Below are 9,888 nucleotides of genomic sequence, written 5' to 3'. Positions count from 1 at the left end.
TCCATTACAAATGCCTGTTGGTCACTTCAATTAAGCTGCGTTGGAGGAAAAAGGCCCTGCTCTATACGTGCATGTTGTTCCCTCATCCTCTCACTTTTCAAACAGTACCAGAGTTGCAGCTACTCTCTAGCTACACTCAAATTGTGCATGCTCTCGCCTGCAGCACCTTAACCGTGCCTACTTAATTCAGCCACATTTCAATACTCACCCTGCATGAATAGCGGAGGTAACAACTAAGCACATCGTGGCGAAACTGTTACGGCCCAGCAGCTATATGCACACAGGAGAAGGGTAGCATGTCATCAGTACTCCAAGCCCTGGGCTACCATCACAGTTTCAGGCAACATGACTGTCGGGAATGTCTCCCATCATGCACCTCTGAACACCAACCATGGTTTATGTTAAATCAAATCAAAAAGAAAAAGAAAAATCAAAAATCTGCTTGTTGACTCTACTGTGCAAATCAGAAAAACTTTCGGTGCATTTAATTGTAAATGTTAGTTCGTTTAACCTACTATGATCACTGGATATACCGAAAGGGAAAAAGGTCTACTCTTCTACTGGATACTTATCAGCACCTAATATCTTCAACTGGATACCTAAGATACGAAACATGGAATTTCAATTTCTGTATGTATGTCGCTTGAGTTCATCAATCAAAAATATAATTCAATCTTTAACTGTTGTAGCATTGTTGGTGGGGGGGTTCAAAAACACTGATGATTGTCAGTTTCATGAGCTCTTTGATCAGGCTCGCTTTTAGCAAAGCAGGTCCACTCAGGAGCCAAATACCTTTTGATTTGGCACACTTTGTCTTTTTGTTCGTATGACTTCTGGTTGTTCACTGTCATTAGACTTCCCCCCTACACCTCAGAACCCAAGAAACACATCTCTGTAGTTCAGCCTAACAATCTTAAACGTCTACATGACACCTCTCGCTGACATTGACAGAGTGCACAGCATCAACATAGTGTCCTATGCCAATGGCACACAGCTCATCCTCTCCCTTACCAACTCATCCAGCACCGCCAAAGCAAACTGCCCCAACTGTGTGAGCAATGGTGCAGCTTGGATGAAAAACAACTGCCTCCAGCACAGACAAAACCGAAGTCCTAATCTTTGACAACAACCACTCCCCCGGGATGCCTCTTAGTGGTCCTTCGAACTTGGAACTCTATTACCCTGTGTGGCCCATGCCAAGAATGTCAGGATCATCCTGGACAACAACCTCTCCATGAGCAGACAGATCAACGCTGTTTGCTCATCATGCCTTCACATCCTGCAAATGCCATACAAGATTTTCAAGTGGAGCCCACTGAACACTAGACAAATGGTTACCAAAGCTCTTATCACAAGTAGACTTGATTAGGGAAACACCCTCTAGATTGGAATCCCAGCCCATGTCCTATGCCGACTTCAAACAGCACAGAATGCTGCTGCCAAACTCAACCTGAACATCCCATGAAATAACCACATCTCAACAATCTCCTCTGGCTCCCTGTCCAGGAGAGAGGTAAATTCAAGCTGCTCACCCACGCGTACAAAGCTCTTCAGAACACCGGTCCAGCTTACCCCAACCACTACCTCAACTTCTACCAACCCACCAGACACTTTCAATCTGCGTCCCAGGCAAGGGCACACCTCTCTACCATCTTGAAGACCAGAAACGAGGACGTTCCTTCTCATACCTCATAGGCAAGACCTGGAATGAGCTGAATTACCTCAAAACCGCACCCTCCCTCGTGGACTTCTTAAGGAACCTCCTGACATGGCTCTTCCAGATAAAATAGACATGACCTCTTCCTGCCCCCTCAGTCCTGCCCTACTCAATGCCTTTATATCCTCAGATGTGATTATTTGCACTCCACAAATTCACATTACATAACATTAGTACTCTGTTCAATTGGCTCTGTTCCTTCTCCGATTGTTTCTGGAATATGTTCTTCTGACACAACAGCTCTCAGTCTCTCATCACTTTTCAGCTACCTCTCTTTCTCCTGCACTCTAACAGCCAAGGTGCTTGCACTTCCTTCCAGTTCGTGGTGCACACTTTAGTTTTCAACTGCTTGGTTTATAGTGGTTATTCTTGGTTCATTCACCACAGCACCACAGATTGTGCACTTGTCACAACGTGACTTTGAGACCCCTGTGTGCCTATCTTCTCTCTCTCTCTATTTATTCTGTGCTTAAGTTTGAGTCTGTGAATCAGTAGTTGGTGTCACCATTTTTCCCCGGCTTGTCTCTGGCCCTTGGTGTGGTAGGCATGAATTCAATGTGATAGTCATCACACCTAACAGCTGTGTTCATCACAAGTATAATTTGGTAGAGTCTTTCCAGTGGGGTTCAAGACATGACTTTCTGATGTGTTCCTTCACCACAATGTATTCTCCTGCACTTAAATGATTACTCAGTTATTGTCGTGAGGAGGGAGGTCACTGTTCGTGGTTTCTTCAAGAATTTCAAATTTGCTTCTTACGCAAAACAAACACAGAACTTGTCAATTCCAAATTAAAAATTGCAGTTCCCATCAAATCACAATGCAGTGCTCAACATCACGGATATCCAATCCTAGCGCCACACCACTGAATTAACAAATCGGAGCATGACACCTAATGATGTAACAACCAATCCCAGAGCGGCACACAAACTGAACAACCAATCCCAGCGTGACACCTAACGCAGTAACTCGAAGCACCCAACTGTGACTCTCACTTCACTCAGATCAGCTTTGTGTAAGCAAAAACAACAAAAATAAAACAAGTTGTCTGTTTACCTGAATAAAAAAAGAATTAGCAATCACTCTAAGGAAACTCTCAAACAAACAAAATAAGTTCTCGACCTGCGATAACCCACTCTGACTAGTGCGGTCTAATCCTGCACACAAACAATCAGCCAGCACCTATCTTAGTTGTTGCAATCTCACAATCGAAGTTCATTAAGTCCCTCTGTATCTTGGTGCAGCTGTTGTACCTCACAGTTAAACACCTCAACCTTAACAGACAAGTCAAATATCACTTAAATATATCTATCATGGGATCTTGGATTACGATGAATGTGATGACCACACTTTAATTCTGAGCAATAAGTTCATTAACCTCAATAAGCACAAGTAATATAAATAAAAAGGCACTTCGATTCTCAACTTCCACACAAAGCCCTCTAGGACCCAATTTGACACCACAACTCGAAGCATGACAAATCATCAAAAACTACAAACATCACAACTCACTGTCAAAACCGTATATCCTTACTTATACTAACACTCCCAGGATACTGCAACTCGTTTTAGGAACGCTAGATCGCCTTTATTAATCCAAATAGGCCCATAGAAGATTGGGAACGCAGAATAAAACCGGTCAAATTTGTATTCAAGTAAACTTCAGATCATCCAAGCCTCAGTTTGAAACCTTCCTCTACAACTCTACAACTAAATTTGTTGGTGCTTTACCTTGTGCAAACTTCAGGGCCCATTAATCAAAATTAAAAACTGAGACTGTTCAACAAAGCAATACATTTAAATAATGTGATGCACATTATGTTTCACAAGGAAGACAGAGAATGATTATGTTTTCAAATCATAAAGGCTTATTAAAGGTTAAGGGCTTACTGAAGTGAAAATCATCACATTAGTGTCAATTAATAATCAACATATGAATGCACTGATTAATATGTAGGTTTGGAAAGTCAGTCCTCCCAAAAAGAGAGTACCCTATATCTCCTCCTCTGCTCTAAGCTGCATTGAAAAAAGGGACTAGCTCTAATCTCCATTGCACTAGCTTTAACCACACCATTTTAACAGTTGATACCCCTACATATAGTTCTTATGAAACTGTCCAATCAGGGTACAGCAAAATTATACAGTTGTCTGCTCATTAGCTTTTCGGGACCTTCCACAATACAGTTCATCTTCGCGTCCTTCAAACTTACAATATGCAACAAAATAAGATACAGGGACCACCCTGTACTCTACCGATGTCTTGTGACTATTCCACTCATAACATTCCATGATTATCACAGTGAAAATGAAACATTTATCAAATGGAAAAAATTAAAGAGCATTGCATTCAATAATTAGAACTCCAGTCACATCTAGAATTGAAATGTTAATGTGTCACACAGCAAGATGGCAACCAGCACTAGCCATTTTGAAACGAAGGCCTACGTTAGTCATGGTCAGTCTAAATGTAAATAAAACATTTAATAACATTTGTGTGTTTATTAACCCTGGGTGTAAAACTCTGCTCCACTTGAATTTGCAGATTTTTGGCAACTCTGCATTCCGCGTAGAATGCGGAGTTACCGAAAACTCTGTGTTCTTCACCAGAGCGGAGTTTTTTGTGTTCACATGCTCAAAATGCATTTTCTCTCGAACAGGAGATCACCGGCGAGATTTCCCATCAGTTCATGAGCGCCACGAGATTTGGTAGCCGGCTGCACGGTCCGTCGAGAGTGTGCGGTCGCGTACACGTAATTCGGCCGCGCCATCAGACTTCTGGCTGAAGATTTGTGAAGATCGAGATCCCGAACATGCAGAATTAGAAATCTGGAGAGCAGTCTCTCTCAAGCAGCATCAAAACCTTCTCAAAATGAGATTTGGATTACAAAAACTCCTCAGATTGGCATTTGGCTGTTCTTTTTTGTGCAAGGAGTCCTTTTTCTTTTTTTACTTTTTTTTTAAGATGCAGGAAGTGACCCAGTGTCTCCAACTTCATGTTCCTGTCCAGCAAGCTCCTCCCAGTGTGTTGTCCATCTCCTGTTCACTTTTCATTTGGATTTGGAGCTGGAAGGATCCCTCTTTGTGTCTGCTGCATCATATATCATTGGATTTGAGGACTTTTGAATTTGGAATTTCACAAGTGAGTTGGAAAATTGGTGTTGTTTGTTTGATTGGGGCATTGTACCTACATTTTTTTGTACTTTTCATTGTTTTTTTATTTATTGGGGTGGGTGGCCTGTAGTTTCAGTAGGGGCCTAGTTGTTTCTTTGTAAATAAATTTGCATTCTTAAAAAGGAAACGTGTTGCAAAGTGCACTACATTTTCTCCAACTTTTGAAATCAATTTGCAATATTTATTTAATTTGCTAGCCCAGCAGTTTGCCAATAGGCCTTTCAGCCACTAGGCCCAGAGCTACTCATGGGTTCATGAAACAACTGTTTTTGTGGTGTTGAATTTAAACATCATTTAGGGCATAAATGGCATCTGATTGAAAAGCAGAATTTGTTTTTTTAGGTATTTCACCTTTGTTGGATATGTGGGGTTGAACTTGCAAACCTGTTTTAGCCCTGTGGACTTATGTTTTTGGCATTGTTGCAGTAATGCTGTGTTGTTTAGCATGCTTCGTGTGTTTGACCAGTGTGTGAGTGTGTTTGTAATAGTGGGCTAGCATTTGCCTTGGCTGAGCCTCCCCATGTGGCCAGGGGCCATTTTGTAAAGTCTGTGTCCATATAGGCCCGCTTCAGTTCATTGTTTTCCAGGCTTCATGGTTGTTGTTGTTGCTTGTGAGTCACCATGTGGCTGGTGGCCATTTTGTGGTGGTGGTAGTTTGTGTTCTTGCTTTTGCCATAGACCTGCATGTCTTCTTTCCTTTGTTCCTCTTGGCTTATTGCTTCTTGTTGTGGTAGCCTGGCCATGTGGCTGACTGACATTTTGTGAAAGCAGCCAGTGTACTTTTCCCATAGGGATGCATTGTCTGTCTTCCCTTTCTTGTTGTTGTAGACTGGCTATGTGTCTGGTGGCCATTTTGTAAAGGCTGCCAGCGTGCTTTTGGCATAAGACTACATTGTCTGTCTTCGACTTTCTTGTTTTTTTGGCCTGCCTGGCCATGTGGCTGGCAGCCATTTTGTGAACGCAGCCTGTGTGCTTTTCCCATAGGCCGGCATTGTCTATCTCCCCTTTCTTGTTGTTGTGGCCTGGTCATGTGGCTGGCAGCCATTTTGTGAAGGGGCAGCCAGTGTGCTTCTGCATTAGGTCTACACGCCTTCTTTGCGGTGGCCATGCCTTCTTGCTGGTTGATAAGAACATATGGTATCCCAACTGGTATTATTCCAAGGCAATTAGTAAGGATATGAGTACAACATTATCCACAAGAAAGCAAGGAAACTCTATATGATTATAGCATGTGCTCATGGCATCATTCATATAAACGTTTGGGAAAAAAGGAAAAGAAATGCAATTAGCAGTTGTGACAGCACTGCAATACACAAATAATACAATTGAAAGCAACCCAAATTGCACGTGGTGTTCGAGGTGTGTGAGTGAAAACCAAGGTAACGAGGCAGGTGACAATGTGATTAGCGTGGGCGGCGCAAAGTGACTGGTGCATAAATATACAGTGAGTAATTGGCACAATGTGGTTCCAGGTAACTTCAGGAGTTTGTTTCTATTTCGGTTCAATGTACTGTTTGTGAACCACTTTGTGTAACGCACCTATGATCGCGCTGGAGGGTCGAAGGCGTTTCGATCCACATTAATCGGGATCATCAACAGGACTGGGTTGGGTCGAAGGCAGTGCTGTACAAGGGGAAAAGGAAAGGCGTAAGACAGGGAGGCAAGGGAAAGGTGGAAGCAGTTGGGCATGGGTGCGCGGAAGTGGCTGGTTAGCGGCATACGTCCTGGCGTTAGGGGTGAAACACTCTGGAAAGGCGATATGGAACCCTGGGGAGAGGTATCCCACCGGAGGGTGGTGGTAAACAGTGATGGGGTACTGAAAGTGTTCAGTCATAAGGCATAATGGGCTCACTGTAGCAGGGCCGCGAGAGACACGATCTGGGTGAGCAAGGAGGAGACTGAAAAGGTGAGGGCTCTGGATAACCGGGTGGAAGGTGGCGTGACGGGGGCAGACAGTAGGAAACTGAGTAGTGGTGCCTGTTGGCCCTCAGTGGGAGACTACCGGTGGACTCGCTCTCACGTGATTGCAATAGGTCCAAGCTGGTAGGCAAAGAATAGAGAGGGAGGGAAAGAACGGGAGCGAGGGTGGGAGCACTGGAGTATTGGGTGCGGGGCAGCGAAGCGGCAGAGGCTGACTGGGTGGTGGTTCCAGGTGGACACGGTGTCACCGGATCACATGTGGCCCGAACTGGTAGGGGCTGAAATGAGGAGAGATGGGAGGCGGGTAGCGGGAAGGCAAAGCGGCGGCGGGCGGCAATTAACACAATCGCAATGGCACCTAGGTAAGGGAGGCTAATGGGGCATGTTCAGAACTTGCAACCAAGTAATAATTAATAATAATAATTATCTGAATGGGAGGTAACGGGTGTTAGTCGCCATGGTCCGGAACGTCATGAGTAGAAAATTAGGATCTAGGGGCCAATTAGGATCTGGGGGGAAGAGAGGGGAAAAGGAAGTTGAGAGGTGGGTGGTAAGGCTGGGCAGGGCCACCTGTGTAAAGAATGAGGACTCACCGGTATCAGCGAGCAATCTGCTGTTGTGGGGGAGCGGAGTCCTTGAAGTATGGAAGATTAGGTCGTCTGGGGGAAGAAAAAAAGGGGGGATGAGCAACATGTGCGATGGAGGCGGGGATTCTAGAGTGGGAGGGGAGAAGAAAAGACTTATCCAGGGCTGCAGATCAAATGCGCATCACGAGGGGGCCCAGAAGTACAAATTCTTGGAGCCGATCCGGCAGTGATCGGTGTGGAGAGACTGGATCTGTGGGGCCAAGGGATGAACTGAGATTATTAACAGGGCAGCGGCGTGATGCACGATCTAATTGGGCATATGCGGCGTGGTAAGACGTACCTCTGTCAAGCGTGGAGCTTGTGTGAAGTTCGAGCAGGGCTGGCGTTTCCTAGGAGACGCCTGTGACAGCCGGAAGCCTCATACGGATTGGGCGGGGGCGGGGCTCCGTGACGAGTGGTGCCACTGGATGGGAGGGCGCCTGTGATTGGGCAGCGGGATGGGGAGGACGGGGGAGAGGCGGAAACTGTTAGGACGCTGTATTGCATCTCAGTGAGAGCAGCGGACTGCAAGTAAAAAGCTGTGTATGTTTCATCAGGGGTAGCATGTGAATAAAGACGGCATATATCCAGGCCATAAGAGCACTGCATAAGTGGTCCCCTTGTACAGCACTGCCTTCGACCCAACCCAGTCCTGATGATGATCCCGATTAATGTGGATCGAAACGCTGTCGACCTTCCAGCGCGATCATAGGCGCGTTACACAAAGTGGTTCACGAACAGTACATTGAACCAAAATAGAAACAAACTCCTGAAGTTACCTGGAGCCACATTGTGCCAATTACTCACTGTATATTTATGCACCAGTCACTTTGCGCCGCCCACGCTGATCATATTGTCACCTTCATCGTTACCTTGGTTTTCACTCACACACCTCGAACACCACGTGCAATTTGGGTGGCTTTCAATTGTATTATTTGTGTATTGCAGTGCTGTCACAACTGCTAATTGCATTTATTTTCCTTTTTTCCCAAACGTTTATATAAATGATGCCATGAGCACATTCTATAATCATATAGAGTCTCCTAGCTTCCTTGTGGATAATGTTGTACTCATATCCTTACTAATTGCCTTGGAATAATACCAGTTGGGATACCATATGTTCTTATCATTTTATACCCCAATCCCAACACAGTTGATGGGTTTTTGCTCCTGTTCTTGATACAAAATTCTTGCTGGTTGGCCATTTTGTGAATGAAGCCCGTGTGCTTTTGCCATAGGCCTGCAGTGTCTGTCTTCCCTTTCTTAGTGTTGTGGCCCGGCTATGTGGCTTTTGACAATTTTGTGAAGGCAGCCAGTGTGCTTCTGCAATAGGCCTGCATTTCTTTCTCTTTTCTTTGTTCCTCTTGGCTTATTGCTTCTATCCATTGTCAGCTGCAGCTTCTTGAATGCTGAATACCACGTGATGCACAATGCCAAACAGGATCTGTCACATCTGTATTTTTGTTGTTCTTCTTCTTTTTTCCTATCCTTCTTCAGTGTTTTTGTCAGTCTCACAAATAAAATGTCTACACTGTATTGTTATGTTTTTTTAATAACTGAGGTAATACATGTAATAATATTAATAAAACTAACAAGTGTGAGCACACACTAAGCTATTTATTATATTTGTTTGTCTGTACTAGCAGTAATTAAACCACAACAATAAATACCACATTTCACTGATGTTCTTCTTGCTTCTTTGCTTTTAGGTGCACAAAAGAGTAGGAGACGTCATCACCCATTGTACTGCCAGACAGAAGTCCTGCTGCGCACAACGGCACGTCACTTGTCACCACAGAGGCACAGTCATCTCTTCAACTTGTGCCACTGTGTGCTTCTGACATCTCAAGATGGCCCAAAGAAAGGTACCAGGTCCTCCAGTACCAAGAAACCTGCCAGTGAGAAGAAGGCACTGCCACTTACCAAGACTGGTATGTGCCCAAGATCTTTTTTGGGAAACCAAAAATTGCACCTGCTGCAGCGGTGTCTGGGGAAAAAGCTGGAAGCAACTACCCCGCATCAGTGGACCCACCCCAACAACCTAGGCCCAAGCCCATGTGTGTCGCAGAGGCAGGCAGTCTAATCACAACAACTCCGACGAGCAGTGATGTTGAAATTGACTTATTGTTATCACAAAGTAGTACCCAATCAATGCAGGGAACTGAGATAAGTGGGCAACAACAGCCGCAACCTCTCCAATAGTAGTTGTTCCACCCGAAGTAGGGGCAGTTCCGGAGTTCAAGCTTCCTGCAGAGGTAGAAGAAGAGCAAGCCACTATTTCAGAAGATACATTGTCTTCCAGATCCCCAGCAAGGAAAAGGAGGGTTAGTCAACCAACGTCTTCTCCAAGCCCCCTTTCTGATGATCTAGACACCACTTGGAACCAACCTCTGTCTGAGTTAGAGACACGCCATGCCCACGCGACAAGACTAGGGAAAAGGATGGTTCCAGAAA

The sequence above is a fragment of the Lissotriton helveticus genome, chromosome 1_1 (assembly GCF_964261635.1).
Source record: "Lissotriton helveticus chromosome 1_1, aLisHel1.1, whole genome shotgun sequence".
NCBI classification, from domain to species: domain Eukaryota; kingdom Metazoa; phylum Chordata; class Amphibia; order Caudata; family Salamandridae; genus Lissotriton; species Lissotriton helveticus.
This window is presented reverse-complemented; position numbering follows the sequence as displayed.